This window comes from Patella vulgata, chromosome 2 (genome assembly GCF_932274485.2).
Source record: "Patella vulgata chromosome 2, xgPatVulg1.2, whole genome shotgun sequence".
Taxonomy (NCBI): Eukaryota; Metazoa; Mollusca; class Gastropoda; family Patellidae; genus Patella; species Patella vulgata.
The window spans coordinates 47059042-47076089 of NC_065880.2; the positions used below are offsets into that span (position 1 = coordinate 47059042).

Below are 17048 nucleotides of genomic sequence, written 5' to 3' on the forward strand. Positions count from 1 at the left end.
AATTTAAATTGGACCAAGATTCACTCATCACTTAAACATACATTATGCAAGAGCTAAATCTGTCAATTGCAGGTCTTTCTTTAGGCCTGAAATGTTATCTAAATTATTAATTAGACATTAATTAACTTATCCAGACGAAAATCAATTCTCGATGGCATCTGCTGCTTCTGATTAGATAAAAAAAAAATGGATAATCGAGACTATGTTTTTTATCCTACCGACTTTAGTAATGATGATCGATCGAGGCTACGCCCAAAATTCAATCGCTTAATACTCGGTTCAGGGTGGATCAATTTGACTGAAATTTTCAGCAAATTCCCTTTACAATATCTAGTTTTTAACTATCATAGTGAGAACTGCCAGCTCTTTATCTAATCTCCCATAATGTATCCTTAACAAAAAATCCAATATAATTTTTATGTTTACCTAAATCAAACCGGCCATGTTCCACCGAAACAAATCTCACTTCAATGGGGACATCCTAGGTATATTTCTTTGAATAAAATTGGATAATTCTGTGTGGAAGCTCACTAGAAGCTCTGTAGTGTGTTTTGAAAGAAATGTCGGCGTCCAATTGTCTATAACACAGACGGGATTGGTCTGATAGCTTCCCGCTATTTGTCCGGGTTTATTGTGTTTGTTGTTGTTGTTGTCTTCCAGTATCATTTTCCTAAATGAAAAACCAAATTGTAAGCAAACGTTGAAATACCTGTGATTTATTTTGGTCATCATTTCCATAAGGCTTAATATTCTGAGCAGAAATATTTCGACAAGATTCATAGGTCATTTTTCACATTTTTGCTGTTGGTTTTCATTCATAAATGGACATTTTTTCGGAGACTCACTGAAAACTTGGCTTCATCTTTAAGATCTTTTCATAACACATTTTAAACCAGTAAGTAAAATGGCTGATATGGAGAAATGTTAGAGCTTATATCCAAACAACTAACAAGTTTACAAGAATAGTATCCCGTACATTCAACAGAACAGTTTCAAACTCCATTATTCCTGATCGACAAATTAGTACGTTTTCTAATTTTTTTTTTTGTTAAAGAAAAAACGCATTAGAATTTCTTATCTTGTTGAGGTTTAAATCCCTGTTGCCAAACAAATCCAATTACTGTTTACTGTATACGAAAAAATCATAAATAATCCGGCCTTCCTGAAAGTTTCTTACAGCAAATGTGTCATCGCGTAATGTAATATATTCTTGACAAAATAACGATTTAGAACAACTGTTCCTGCTTATTGCAACTCATCAGCGTGTCTATGGCATTTATAACATTCACACTCCATCCCCGTGGATTTCGTTGACTTTCAAAAGGTTGGTAATATTTTTTTTTTATTGGCCTTTGGCTTTTAGAGATTTTGTTCGAATGTAATTCAATATACTGGCACGTCTGGAAGATTACCAATACTTCAGTAACCGTCAGAGGATTAAATTGTTCTTTTCAGTTCTTTAGTTTTTGGGGTTTAAATCGCAGTTAACTTTATTTTTTGAGAAAGGGTAAACATTGAGGTTTCATATTTCTTTGGACATCCTGAAAGATACCAGTGTAAGCGAACTACCCTAGGAACGGATATAACAAAAAGAATGATGTCATATCCTGTTATCTCTGGACAAACCAGTTTTACAGGGCAACGAGATTACTATTTCATATTTATGTAAATTATTTACATTTGTGTCAGTCCGTAAGTCAAAAGTTCTTTATGGACTGTTTTGAAATTTTGTACAGTTGTTACTTATGAAACATTATCGCCCGTTTCATTATATTTTTGGCAGTTTATAAATTGTTTGTACATATTTCAATTGTACCTGATCAAATATATACTTGTATGGAATTTTTGTAAGGTTTTACCTACATTTTAAAGATCTGTGTGAATATAGATGGAGAAATTTATTGTTCATTGGTTTTATATATCATTACTTTTTATGGATTTCACGTCGCCATCCTTATTGACTTACAATCGGAAACGTCAATCAACTCCTGAATGAACATTGCCTAAATTACCTTAAGAACGCCTTACTTTAAGAAAATGATATTCGACTTTCTTTCACATTTCAAAATATAACCCATTTTGTCGCCAAGAATTATATATACTTATGATGCTTGAATATTACGATTACATTTACTTATGATGTTTGAATATTAAGTTTAAATTTTAACCTCTAGTAATTATAATAACAACTCATCCAGGCCTCCATTGCTCCTAATTTATCTTAATCAAATTTCATTTCCAATTTTCAGAATAAGTTGCTATGACATATTTTGTTCGCAAAATGATTTATTCTCGTAGATGTTTTAAAAGTTTCAATTTTGAAATGGGAAATTCGAGTTTGCTTTTAAGAATTAATGTGATTCATCTCGAAATGGGTTATCATATTTTTGAAAGGTGTAAATGAAATTAAGTCTATGATCACCGTGCTCATAAATGTCGCACCGATTCGATTAAATTAAATAGAGTTTAAGGCGTGCGGCAGAAATTCTAATTTTACAGCCATAAACATATCATCACATTAGTGAACTCTACTCCATTTCTGCATACATTGTTATTTTTAGAATTTGGGATAAAATCTTCTATTTTAAAATTTAAAATGTGGAGCCTAAACTGAATAAACATAAACACATTTGAATAAATGATTATGCAATCTAGTTGGACTTCTATCTGCATCGAAATGTTTTACTTGACATTTTCTTGAAGAATTGACGTTTCTGCCGTAAAAAAAACAGGCCGAAGCATCAAATGTTAGCGTTCTTTTCTAAGAAGGATTCCAATCTGGATCCTGTTTTTATCTCGGAATTGTTCTGAGGAAGGTAGGGTTAAATGTTCGTGGTGTAAACGGTGCCCTTTTCTGAGAACGGGTTTAACCGTGATCGAGCATTGCAGGCTAATTATTACCAATATGACAATTATGACAATTCAAATTTGTCATCTATGGTAGTAGGGTGTTATTCAAGATGGACATTTAGGTCGCTCGAGAAAATGCTAGTGTCTCCGTTCGTTTTTATCGTAATTCGTAATTACTCAAAGAAAATATCGGGTGGACCAAAATGTAATATAATCGCCCCCACACCCTTCAGTATTTGTTTCCATCTAGGTAACATGCAAAGGGGGGGGGGGGGGGTAATGTTTCTATGTAGAGCGATTATTGGTTAGCAATGTAAACGGTAAATGTACGTAGCTATAGACTACCGGCTTTTGCTTTGTCGTCAGAGTGCATCGTCGACGAAACTAATTTGACCAAAACTGGAAATAAAATAATATAATCTAGTTCATTTCACTGAGATCGCTACATTCTCCCGTAACATCATTCAGCTCCGTTTTCGGCTAATTGAAATTTTAGTTTGTGGACCTTTTCATAAGTCAACAAATTTGATTAATTCTGTATCTTGGTCCTGTGCATCTATATGATTAAGTTGGAGATGAACTTCTTGACTGCCAATCACCCATTTATTGGCTTGTTAAACACGTTTATAACGCAGATGCTATACCTATATGTTTTGTATTCCACCGAGCGGTAGACTCTGGCAGGTTATTATATAACTTAATATTTTGATTTAGATGAAACTTTCAGGTACGGTAATTTCCTCATATTTTGGCGTATGATTCGCAACAGGGACTTACCCGTTAAATCTAAAGTTTCTATTTTGAGGCAAATACAGTACATAGAAAGGATAAATTGATATATCTTTCTAACTTTCAGAATGACTCGCATGACGCCACGAACGCAATTCATGAATCCAAAATGGCGGTCACCAAGCGATCATTTTAATCTAATCGGCCACGCCTGCTGTGGGTGCCACTTATTTGTATATTAGTAATCAAAGATACTGTTCCCAACAATTAATGCTAAAAACAATTTACGACTGGAACACATGGTGGTCATAAATGGAAAGGAATGCAAAATTAATATTGCAAGTTAATTGATTACAATACTTGCGGTCATTCATTCATTAATTTCAATACAGAAAGAGTGTGGTTAATTCCTGGAACACACCATACACCCACCGTGGTGGTCTGTTTGACTAGTCAATTAATATAAACCAGTTAATATGAAAACAATAACACAAATCAATACAATTATTAAAATAGTAATTAATATTTACACACGTTTAAGATCTCCTTTATTATATATACAGTAGTAATAAATAAATCTGTATTATGAAAACAATAGCAGGAATCCGAAAAAGAAATTATTTTTGTTCATTGAAATAGAGATAAATCATTAATCAAATAGTTAATATTTACTCAAATATTTTATTACATAGTAGCAAACGAAACTCTTTAATATTTGTTTTATTCGAAAAGAAGTAATATTCATTATATTTACTGTATAAATCTCTTCTTTATTGTATATTTGTTACTCGCTCAGAAAGCGTTAATAGTTATGTAATTATGAAAGCGATAATAAATAGGTCCATGACACCGAAGTTAACCAAATGTATTTGACTACAGATAAATTTGATGGCATTGAACTATATTATAAATTGTGTTACACTCAGACGAACTCGTCGTCATTTTATTCGTTAATATTTTCTAATTTAGATCTGCCCATCACATAGCAAGTATCTGCAGACACTCATTGTTTTTGGATTACGGTTTTTTTCTGTCCAGAATTGCTTTATCTAAGAAACATAGACTCTATCTGTTGCATTTTATTTTAATAACGATTCCGCATCCCAAATATTCGCGCGCTTTTTTTTTAATGTCAGCCTGTTCTAAAGATGTCAGGATATGAGTAATTAGGTTGTATAGTTGGCTTTATGGCAATGGCGGGGGTCAATTTGGAACATTTGGTGGGGCTTCCTGGTCTTAAATGTATTCTAAGTATCTGGAATATATATAATACATTGAATTACAAGTAAACAAACATTGTAACAAACGTTGTTGCTTTATGTGTGTGAAGAAGAACTGCTACAACCCCCTGAGCATCGAGTTCCATTCGGTGAAATACGTGTAATTGTCTCGCGTCAATACAGCATATTAAACTGCAGTGTCGTGAAGAGAGAGGGTGGGGTGTACAGGTGGCGACAGCCCCGGGTATCTATTTCAGGGTGCATCCAATCAAGGACTGATATTAGAATTTTTTTTTTTTAAATGTGATATTATGGCTGTTAACTGCGTTGTACAAGCTACACTGCAGTTCCACAAGTCGTTGAGGTTGATCATGGTCAGTGTTTAAATGTGGCTGATTTATGTTTAATTTGAGTAAAAAGTTTATTTCATCTGTTTTTTTAAATTATCAAAATGCCCTCCTTTCCCACATTTCTCAGTACCTGGTCCAATACTTAGGGGCATTCAATCACATAGTTGAAACCGGGTACCAACAAACCCCTGCACGCCGCTCATAAACTGTACCGTCTAAATTTATATGAGCGATATGTGATTGAATGTTACAAATGAAAAAGGTGTATGGAAATAGAGGATGCCAGAAAGCAAATCACGCTGTGGGTCGTCGTCGGTCGAAACGTTTCTTGGCAATCTTGTATATTTGTAAATCTTTATGGCGTAACCCTAAAACTAATGAATAGACCACCAAGTTAAAAAATCATGAAAGTTATAGAATCCACAGATAAAGTGAGAAATTTGAACAAGAAAAAAACCTGTTGTGTCATGATCAGGCCTAAACGTACGAGCATTTTCACCTTGTAACTGGGTCGAACATGAATGAGTTTTTAACGAGATGTTTGATCTTTACCCTGACCTTGTAACCTTGTGATTTATTATAAAACCATATACAATGGCGTGCTTGGAAACATTTTATCACTTTATTTAGTAATCTTGGCAATGTCGTAGATTATGCAACTCCTAAATCAATATCCTGCAATGTGTTGGGAATATATTCTTTTGGAATCTTATTACAATGGTGTCGCGAAATGCGTGTCTAATACAATTACTTGGGTTCTAAATGTCTTCCAAATGCCCAAATATAAAGAATGACACCGGTGTTGACTCATTGATCATACAAATAAAATCAAGATTTTTCTCGCCATTCAGCGAAGGGCAATTCCAGAGGAGACAAGTCTGACATTCCATTGAAAATGGAGATTATTTTCAAGTTAATTTGGTAATTGAGGCATAAACTACGTGTATTTTTCAGTAACACGGATAGTAATAATGATAGTTCGAAAAAAGGATGATGAATATACTGAAAATGGTCGATTGTCAAGTACCATTGTCATAATAAACGAAATCTCGATTGTCAGTCATGTTATTTTAAAGTTAACCGATTATAGCGTGGATGGTGTAACTCATTCAATCTCGTCATGACTTGTCATGTGAATAAAATGTATGTTAACGTTTGAAGCCGGAAGAAGACCAGCAAGGCAGATTAAGCTCTTTCATAATGCCTCTGTAAGAAGCTACATGTAAATACACTGATCAGGAAAATCTTTGCGATTCTAAGCTAATCGTTATTCCGTGTATCTGCATTTTAATCTAGAATTTACGTGCCTTATGACTTACCTTTTTGACTTAAACCAGTGGTTGCCAAGCAAGATACGCCCACATTTTGCAAGAGATGGATAAAGAACAAGCTAAAAAAAAACCTCGATTTTTGTACAATCAGGGGCCATAATTGTGGGGGATGCTCGATTATCAGTCAATAAAGTTCCGAATTAAAGGAATTTCAATCGAATGACGCGGAATTGAGTCATGGCACAGTTCTGTCAGTCGCGACATCGGAGGTGGTGTGAGTAGAATCGTGCCATAATTAAAGCTAATGAATATGTTTCAGCTATCATGGTTGGTTGAGATATTTTCTCATGCTGTCAGCACATGCGTTCTAGGCCAAAATCCCATTTTCACTCAATTGTCACTATTTCTGGGTTTGACAGAATTCAATCCCGGAGGTTCAATCGAGCATCCCCATGGTCTGAAATGCGCGAATATCGAAAGGGATTGAGATCTTTGGGATATAAACATATATTTTAAGTTTTATCAAAATCTGACAAAAATTGTGACCTCCAGAGGGTCCCCAACCTCGTATTACATACTTGTACACAATTTGCGTACAAAGAGCGTCCGTTTCGTCGGGCAGTTTTGGCCCGATTTTCACGAAATTTCAACTTAACCGACATTAGGGTGTAACCGTGATACATTTAAACGTATATTAAAATCGGATTTAAAAAAATGTGACCTCTAGAGGGTCCACAGACTAAACACGTGATTTTTCGTACAACCAGGGGCCATAATCTAGGCAGTTACGGTTCGAGAGTGTCCACAACCTTGGTATTACATACTTTTACAATATTTGCGTACAAGGAGCGGCCATTTTGTCTGGCAGTTTCGGTCAGATTTTTACGAAATTGATCCGTAACGGTGATATATTTAAACTTTTTTTAAAATTGAATACAAATTGTGACTTCAAGCTAAAAATGCGATTTTTCGAACAATCAGGGACCATAATCCTGGACGTTACGTTCGGATATATGCGATTATCAAAAGGAAAGATCTTAGCGATATAAACATAAATTTAAAGTTTCGTCAAAATCAGATCAAAATTGTGGCCTCTAGAGGGTCTACAACCTTAATATACTATATTTTTACACTATTTGCATACAAGGGGCGGCCTTTTTGTCCACCAGTTTTGGTCCGATTTTCATGAAATTCTCACTCAACTGTCATCGGGGTGTAACGGTGATGTATTCAAACGGTTTTTTTTCAAATCGGATAAAAATTGTGACCTCTAGAGGGACCACAATCTAAAAACACGATTTTTCGTACAATCAAGGGCCATAATTCAGGAAGTTACAATCTGATATGCGCGAATATCGGAAGGAATGAAGATCTTCTGGTTATAAACACGGACAGGGGCGACGGCATAATACGTCCACATGAAAACCGGTGATTGAATTTACAAATATATAAGATCCGCATTCTTATTTTATAAAACAGTGTCAGAGCACGCAGAGCACATAAAGTGAAACAGCTTCTCTATAGCCAGACAATGGCTTACTTAACTTGTCATTAAATGTTTCTTACGCTTATAAGTGGAATAAAGAAAAGATTTCCAAGCTAGCATATCTAAATTTCTCTGTTTTAGAACAGCAATTATTTCTAGTTTCCTATTTGAAGTGCTATCGGAGCTAAGACACCTTCAAATAGATTTTATACTGTCGTTTTTGTAGTGTTTCAAGTCTTTTAAATCTTTATCCGTAACGTCCATGTTTTGCCCTACTTCCCAAGCGATGGGCGAGGAAAGAGGTGCTCAAAATGACATCTTTGCTTTAATAAACATAGTCGAATTGGCTAATCTTTAAACGGGCGTTTTTTTTTTTGGGGGGGGGGGGTATATTTTGGGCAAGTTCACGTCACTATAAGCTTTGCTCACTTTGGTATCTGGATTTAGAGTTAGGACTTTGTGTACTATAATTTGTAATGCTTGTGCCATCTGCGCTTGACCGCGCTGTATTAATGAAGAGTCTGGTCCAACAATCCAAATACAAACTATATATTAATTAACGCCCTGATATAATATGGAACTTTAATATAACACACATGAATATTTCAAATTCTAGATCACGTACCAAGATCAAAATAAAATTATCTTGAACAGTTTTCCTCGGCTTAAGAAAATGTTCACCCACCCTTTCGCCATTCATTATTTCACAGGCAATTTGATTGTAAGGATATAAAATATTAATTCTGTCAATCAAAGAAGATGTGATACAAGTCGACTGGTATTAATAAAGTTAATTGGCTAGAGTTAATATATAATACGTGAACGAGTTCCTTCAGTCTATAAAGAGAAATTCCATCGATAATTCTTATCCGTAACAACTTTGTAATCATCAGCGGAAAACCTGTTTGAGAAAATGAGAGTAATTGCCGAGCATAGCTAGATCAAAATCATTTGCGACTTTCTCAGCCCCGTATCTTATTCTGTATGTAAAGTAAATGTTTGTTGACTACTAGAGGTAAGTAAAGTGAAAGGTATCGAGTGTATCGAATATCCAACAGATTGATTGCGAAAAAGTCTTAAATTTTATTTTTATCAAATAGATTGAGTAATACCCAAATGCTTGCTGGACTTCTGGACGAATTGGCTCGACTTTTAGTCAACAACCCATACATATTTCCTTTAAATCTCCCTTTAAAACTTTCTGACAGCCATGCACATTTTCAAAGAAAAGTTCTACTAAGGAGAGAGGGTGGGGGTATATTGATGCTACTAATGTTGGAAGAAATGGACAGTCCAAAAATATAAATAACCATCCTTGGTGATATGTCTCTTTACACAAAAAAGGTTATCTGAACATTTAGATCCAAACCAATTAAACACCAAAGCTTAGTTCAAAGAATTTTTGTACTACGTGAACATTGTAAAGTAAAACAAAAATGATGTCCAGATTCATAAAACATTTAGTACTCTTTATTAGTTTAAACGAGTTCGTCTTTTAGGTGTAAATCTGTAATTTAAATATTAAATTGAATTAAAATAAAAGGGATTGAAATAGATGTGCTATGTCACGTAGTACATTTCTTGGTGCAGTCATAATAAAATATACATGTTTTGAAATATAAATTATGTTTTCTGTAATTTCTACAAAAATCAACCGAGAAAAGAAAAAATTCAATGATTATCCTTGTAAATTGAATTTTATAATAACATCACACGTATACATTTTATTCCTAATCACATTCTAAATCAAATATCTAATCGTATTCACTGATTGTAAGGGTTGGCAGGTTATAAAGATTATAACACTGTAATATATTTCTATATATAATAATGTAGATAGTTCAAGGCGAGTTTTCCAAAAATGTGAAAATAAGATTTCTAATATACACCACCTCTAAGTTTCTCAATAGACATGAAAGACGGCACAAAGTTTTCTTAAAATCATGTTTCTTACTCAAGTTCAAACCAATCCCTTTGAAAGATTAAAAATGACATTTATACTACTTTATAGAAGTAAGCATTGTCATTAGAAATTTGTTCAAATTCAATACAAATTCAAGGAACATAAAAGTGAACTCTTTTACTTTAGTTTTACTCACTGGTCCATCAGTAATATTACAATATAGTAAGGGCCAAGGGCTTACACAATCAAGTATTAAGAATAGAGTAACGAATGAACCTTTAATTAACTAAAACAATTTACCGTAGCCGCGATCGTGTATAGTACATTTGCAGGATGACGTATGTAAGAGCACTGGCTTTACCCAGTCCAATTCTTCCAGATAATGAATTATATACCTTCAGCCAAACCCGATGGTAGATATCTGTATAGGAACTAGAGATATTGGGTTTATTATGTTAAGCAAGCTGATCCATGCATTATTGTGTACTTAATAAACGTGGCTATTTCAAACTTAGCATATAATAAAATCCACTCAACACCATCTCTACATATACTTAGAGAAAGATTTACAAGAATTGGAAATGAAACTTTATCTTATCTTCGAATACTGGAGGTGTCTATCAACATTTCTTTTAATGTTTGTAATAGATTTGTAAATATAAGTCAATGACTCATTCAACGCACTGTATCCCACCGTTGAATAAATTAAGAGTCAATAGTCATCAATTGGACACCATCGAGACATTATATTTCACCGGATCCCTGTTGGAACAATTTAAAAAATTTACTGCAGTCAATAGTTATGAATTGGACAACACGGAGACATAATACAAAGCACCATATGTTTACACGTATATGGTATTTTGTCTTCTATCCGGTATGAGAAAATATTTATAAACTGTATGGATATCATTAGTTTCATTTCTTGTGAAGATTTAATAGTATAATATCATAGTGTAAAGTGGATTTAAAAGAGATAATACTGCTAAATGTATTCCTTAGAGTTTTGGCTCGTTTTACCATGTTTTACCCGTCCAAAAGCCAGCATGACTGTGTAGGATGCATTAACCTTCCAATTCTCTAAAGATCATGATGATTTGATCTGACGGAAGTTTAATGAACTGAAAATGTTTTAACTGAATAACTGGCTTTTCAAAGACAACCTTGTAAACTGGAAATAAATTCGACAAATATTTTAAATAATTAATTGGCGTTAAAGTATATAATTAAGCTTTGGTAATAATATATATTCTATAGGCGTTAAACTATATAATGACGCTTGGTACTACCAGTTTATAGCCTGTGTTACCAACCGAGCTAATGAAGACGGGCATACGCCATGCATACGGGGTCTCGGTTTGTCTTGTTTGTTCCATGTCAATGCCTGCGTCCTGTACCACTGACAAGGGGGAAACACTGGAAAATCACAGGGAACTTTCTCAATCAACACCAGGAATTAACGCCGGGCCATCCGGTTAGTGAGCCAGCGCCTTACCCACTGAGCCACCGTGGCCCCAAATCTAAGGATATCAATCAACTACTTTCGCTTGCTATCGACTGTTTATTGGTGTAAGCTATTCCTCATTGATTTCAATTGACACTATTACATTTAGCAAAGACATTGTGAAGACATAAACATTTTTGTTGGATGGATTTAGTAATTTCATGTTAATATATTGCTAACTCTTTTTTACAGGCCCGACGTAATCTGTTATGCGATGTGCTGAATGGTAGACCGTAAGATTTGCACAGAGTAGTTTCTGAACGACAATCACAGGTGGAACATTGATCTTCTTCACTTTTTATTCTAATATCAAGGGAAATCATCATTCGTGACACTGTCTGGACTATATATGAAAGTAGATGACATCAGCTAGGAAGTTAGCCTCAATTTATCAATCAAAAGAGCATCGCCGTACATCCATCTCTATGCTTAATCCTCTGAATCCTCTGAACAAGAACTGAATTGATATACATACATCTACGGTCTGGGGAGAGATCTTGAGAATGATATCGGTTGTCGGTGTGAGACGTTGTTTATGTATAAAACGTGGTGTTCTGGTTAAATTCCGTCGCGAGAGGTATTTCTTTTACAATTTAAATTGTCAATCCTGTTTTATCTTTGTTGGACATCTTGGCTGTCAAAGTCTCAACTGTTGTGAAAAGAGTAAGCATCAACGCATAGATAATACATACATAACCATAACGCATTGGCGGAAGAGTAACTACGACACACCTAAGTCCCCTGTGACACTGTTTGGTAGAACATAACCTAACAAAACAGTATTCGGTCTGATTAAAATGCAGAGCAATATTTCGTTGGGTTTTTTAGGCCCCTACTCCTTATGTCGTGAAGATTATTGAAACCAAATTTGGACTATAAATTACGAAAAGAAATATGATCAGTAGATCTGGATTCGCCGTTATACTATATTTTGTATTTTACAATTATTCTATATCACGACCAGAAATGATATAATCACCATTCAGAAATGTCAATCATACCAAGCTATTATCAACAATGTAATTTGTTGAATGATGGCAAATATTTTGATGATTATAAGTAGTGGAATCGGCCCTAATCCGTAAACAAAAAAAATATACTATGGACAAATTGCGCAATGATAACTGGAAATTCCAAAAGGAGGAAAGTCTTTACAATTTACCAACTACAGCTCTAGCACAAGAAAACATGATTTCACCCCCAACAAATTGCAAGAAAACGTTTTCATGCATTTTTGCATTTGTTTAGGTATACTTTATAAAATCCCAAAAGTTTACAAAGTTTTGTGCACCGGAAAGCGGTAAAATCTAAGATGGTCGACATTTGCCTAATCAATGTACAAGAAAACCCTAAACTGTTGGTTTAAGACCCTATAAATGTATTATGAACATATAAATTAATGCCTTTGGGGTCATTCGTTTATTTGAAGATATAGCCAGTAGTGTATATGAATCTGTAAATTAATGTTTTGGGGGGGACTTATTTCATTTGAAGATATATTCTGTGTTGTTCACTGGTTCCTTAAAGCGGTAAAATATGGCAAAATCCAAGATGGCTGACATTTGCCTAACGGTTGGGTTTTTAATTAAGACCCTATTAATGTATAATGGACAAATAAATTAATGCCTTTGGGGTCATTCGTTCATTTGAAGATATAGCCAGTAGTGTTACTGGTCCCTAAAATCCAAGATCGCTGATATTCGCCGAATCAATGTACACAAAAATGATAAATGTTTGGTTTAAGACCCTATAAGTGTATATGAATCTGTAAATTAATGTTTTGGGGGGACTTATTTCATTTGAAGATATATTCTGTGTTGTTCACTGGTTCCTTAAAGCGGTAAAATCTGGCAAACTCCAAGATGGCTGACATTTGCCTAACGGTTGGGTTTTTAATTAAGACCCTATTAATGTATAATGGACATATAAATTAATGCCTTTGGGGTCATTCGTTCATTTGAAGATATAGCCAGTAGTGTTACTGGTCCCTAAAATCCAAGATCGCTGATATTCGCCGAAACAATGTACACAAAAATGATAAATGTTTGGTTTAAGACCCTATAAGTGTATATGAATCTGTAAATTAATGTTTTGGGGGGACTTATTTCATTTGAAGATATATTCTGTGTTGTTCTGTGGAGCCCCTGATAGGGATGTATGTGGTGTTATCCTATCACTATGTCCATAAATATATAGTTTGTCTCTAAATATAGTTTGGTTCGGTGAAATAATCGCCCCCAACCGCCGCTAACGAGTTAAAGGGCCATATTGTGTGGCATGTTTGATTTTACTATCATCTCATCACCCCCACAACATAATAAATGTTTTCAGTGTATTCCTTGACCCCAGAAACATACGGTTAGACACCAAAATTGTCATCCTAGAATAAATACTATGGGAGCTATAGGGGATCATTTGATGTGGCGGCCGTCTTGGACGCCATCTTGAATTTTTCAAAACGCTAAAGGGTGACCGACGTTCACCCGGCAGATTCTAAAAGAGGGTATCCTAGGCTAATAAACTTTGTATACAATTTCCAGGTTCACTAGAAATATTGCGTTTGGCGACCGGACTACTAGTGTCTTATTGGCATTCATTGTGAGTGGGAGTAAAGAAATCCCCGAAAATGGTTCAAGAGAGCATGAAAACCATGGCATATAAAAGTTTGACCCTGACAACCTAATGCAGTGGTTCTCAACCTTTCTTTGCCAACGGCACACCTTGTGACGCATGAAAAAATGGCGGCATACCTGGCTAATTATATATATGAAAAATATTTGAATTTTGCAAAATAAAAACATGGCATGTCAGACGACATACAACCGTAGACAGAGACTAGTCATAGACTCAAACTAAATAAAGAAAAACACAGCTATATGAACTTATCAGTAGACACCAGTGAATACTCAATTGGGATAATGTGGTTTTTCTTAGTGTGCCGTTCAAAATTCCGCGGCACACTTAGGAAGATCTTGCGGCGGCAAAGCGGCACACTGGTTGAGAATCATTGACCTAATGCATGGGGTCAGTTTCATGTGTTTCTCTTAAAAATTGACGACTTTGAGTTTGTCTGAAGTTGTACCTTTTAAGGGAAAATGAATTAAAAACCCGAAACTTTACCCTCAAGATTTGTGGCTTTCCGGTATACCGACAACTACCAAAAACCACCAAAAAACCTTTTCTTGCAATTTTTTAGGGTTGAACCCCTTTTTTCATAAACTGACTGGACTAACTCAACTTTGCCTATATGGCAAGAAGCAGAATGAATCATTAAAAACTAGTATAAACATGTATACGGCCATGTTTTTTGTCATAGATAATGCCATTGTCTTTTAAACACATCACGATCGAGTTTTTGCGTGACAGGCTAGTTTAGAGGAAAAGTGGGATAATTGCTTTAAAACAGGCACCAGATACATCAATAGGAAATGAATTTTTGCTTTTTTGTGTTTCAGTTTAAGGATTTGCTGGAGGATACACTGACATTTAGTAACAAGGGAATATAACCTTGACGAGGAAAGAAGGGGTAACCTGACCTTGTCATGGATAACTTGAATTTGCTTGAATCCTATTGTTATTATTTACATAACCAAACATTTGATGTATATATCTATATGTTTAACCTCCTGAACATGATGCCAATTGATGTATGCACTTTCATTGTATAAGGAGAGGTCGTGAGAATGATATCGTATGTCTATGTAAGAGATGTGTACAGGTTTGTGTAATTACCAGTTTTATATTCATTCGTAGTTAACAGTCTTGTATTCAACCTAATATTCAGTATTATATTTTTATGTCATTTTCAAGAACACTGATATTTATTTTAACATTTCAGGGTGTGTGTTTTGTGTTATGTTTCACTGGATAATTGAAATCTACAGCCACGTCAATCTCCAAAATATATGAGAAGGTGCTCATGTGTGTTCTGGAAAAGGTGTGCATTCCTTTCATCGCTGAGCTAATTCGAATTTGAACTTCAGTTTCAGAACCATAGCTCTTTGGTAAACGGTAACGACATAATTATTTGAGATAACCTTGGACAGAAATGTGCGTAATAAACTATCAACATTTTCTCGTATGTTAATGTTCATTTCACAATTATTCTATATCTGAGTTTGCTGAGGAATACAATCACCATATTTGTATTAAACGGGTCTATATATCAGATATATTTTAAGTTATTGGTTGAATGGTACCATATCTGAATAGCGGTTAATATTTTAAGTTATTGGCTTAATGGTACCTTATCTGAATAGTGACTAATATTTTAACTTATTGGCTGAATGGTACCATATTTGAATAGTGGCTAATATCTCAATATTATTTACCGCTCTACTAGCACAAGAAAACTAAACTTGCTTGCATGATAAGGAACATAATAAATCCTCATAATCTATACAGGATATAATGTATTATGAAATGAAATGGAAATGAAATGAAATGGGGTTTAACGTCCTACTGTTCTGCTCCTAAACTGGGCTAATGATAATCATATATAGGGTTATGTGTGTTGTCATAAATAAAGTTATTGTCTTTTATACCTATTATGATTGAGTTTTTGCGTGACCGACTAGTCTCGAGGGAAATTTCTTTATACAGACAACCGATACATCAATATGGAATGTATTGGATACATATTTGACTTTTTCGGCTAAGATCTGAGCACATACTGACAAAAAAACAGTAATAAGAGATAGACTTGGTGGAAAACGGAGGAGCAGGCTGACCCAACAGAACTAGTTTAGGATAACTTGAATGGAATATTATTGTCATAATTTATGAAACCATATAATAGTTTATAGTCAGATAAATAAATATGTTTGTTACATGTAACACTAAAGACAATGCTCCAGTGATAAAACGTATAAGGCGTTCCGGGAAGATTAAGCATACCCTGTCCTGCACATGGCATCTTCAACAACTATTAGCGATATTATATGTTGATGCAAAAGTGACCCGCGTTTACTGCATACAGTACTGGGCCCTTATTCACGAAAACTTAAACTAAGTTACAACCGAAATTTTAAGAAATACTGCAACTTCATTGGATATATGCAAATTGATTGTACTGGTCAGCCAATCGAATTGCAGTATTTCTTAAAATTTCGATTGTATCTTACTTTAAGTTTTCGTGAATAAGGGCCCTGATTTCCCCATTACCTTTAATGTTATTGTCGTTGGGTTGAAGACTTTCTATTACCGATGCATGGTATTAATGATATAGAAAGTAAGATGATGTCTAAGCTAATTCCATGTTAATGTTCAGTCATATGTCTAATAATCTCAACACAAAATATATCAATAGGCTATCTGAACATTTCTATCCATGTCGGTTAAAAACATATAGCCGAGGTTCAAAGAATTTGTGTACTATGTAAACACTATAAAGAAATATTAGTCTATCTAAGCTTGTCTTTTGCATGTGAATATTAAATTGAATTACATCAAAATTAAATCAAAAATAGTGTTGAAATATATATATTCCAATAAGTTTTTGATGGATTCAAAACTAAAATAAAATATTTGTAAATATTCACGGGTTTTATCAATATTCTATTAAAACAAGATTTAAAGATTTAATGATTTACCTTAACCAGTAATTTAAAATTGCACTAAACAACACATAGATACGCTGTCGTCCTTGACACTTAATTCTCAATCACATTATGAATCAAATAATGTAATCATATTTACTATTGTGTAAGATGCATTACCTTTCCAAGATACACGTG

The 17048-nt window shown here is 34.4% G+C and overlaps 1 protein-coding gene and 1 long non-coding RNA gene across 5 annotated transcripts in view; one reads left to right on the forward strand and one right to left on the reverse strand.

Annotated features, from left to right (window-relative positions):
- LOC126812380 (neuronal acetylcholine receptor subunit beta-3) overlaps positions 1-17048 on the reverse strand; it is a 134097-nt gene that overhangs the window by 98755 nt on the left and 18294 nt on the right. The window lies entirely within an intron of this gene.
- On the forward strand, positions 1254-16328 carry LOC126812385 (uncharacterized). Of its 3 annotated transcripts, none has more exons than XR_007675911.1 (3): positions 1254-1324; positions 11506-11890; positions 15152-16328. It is a non-coding gene; the product is annotated as an uncharacterized LOC126812385 (long non-coding RNA). The 3 variants fall into 3 exon arrangements; XR_007675909.1 differs by lacking the exon at positions 1254-1324 and adding an exon at positions 8803-8921 and having other exon boundaries at positions 11506-11586; XR_008786030.1 differs by lacking the exon at positions 1254-1324 and adding an exon at positions 11288-11378 and having other exon boundaries at positions 11506-11586.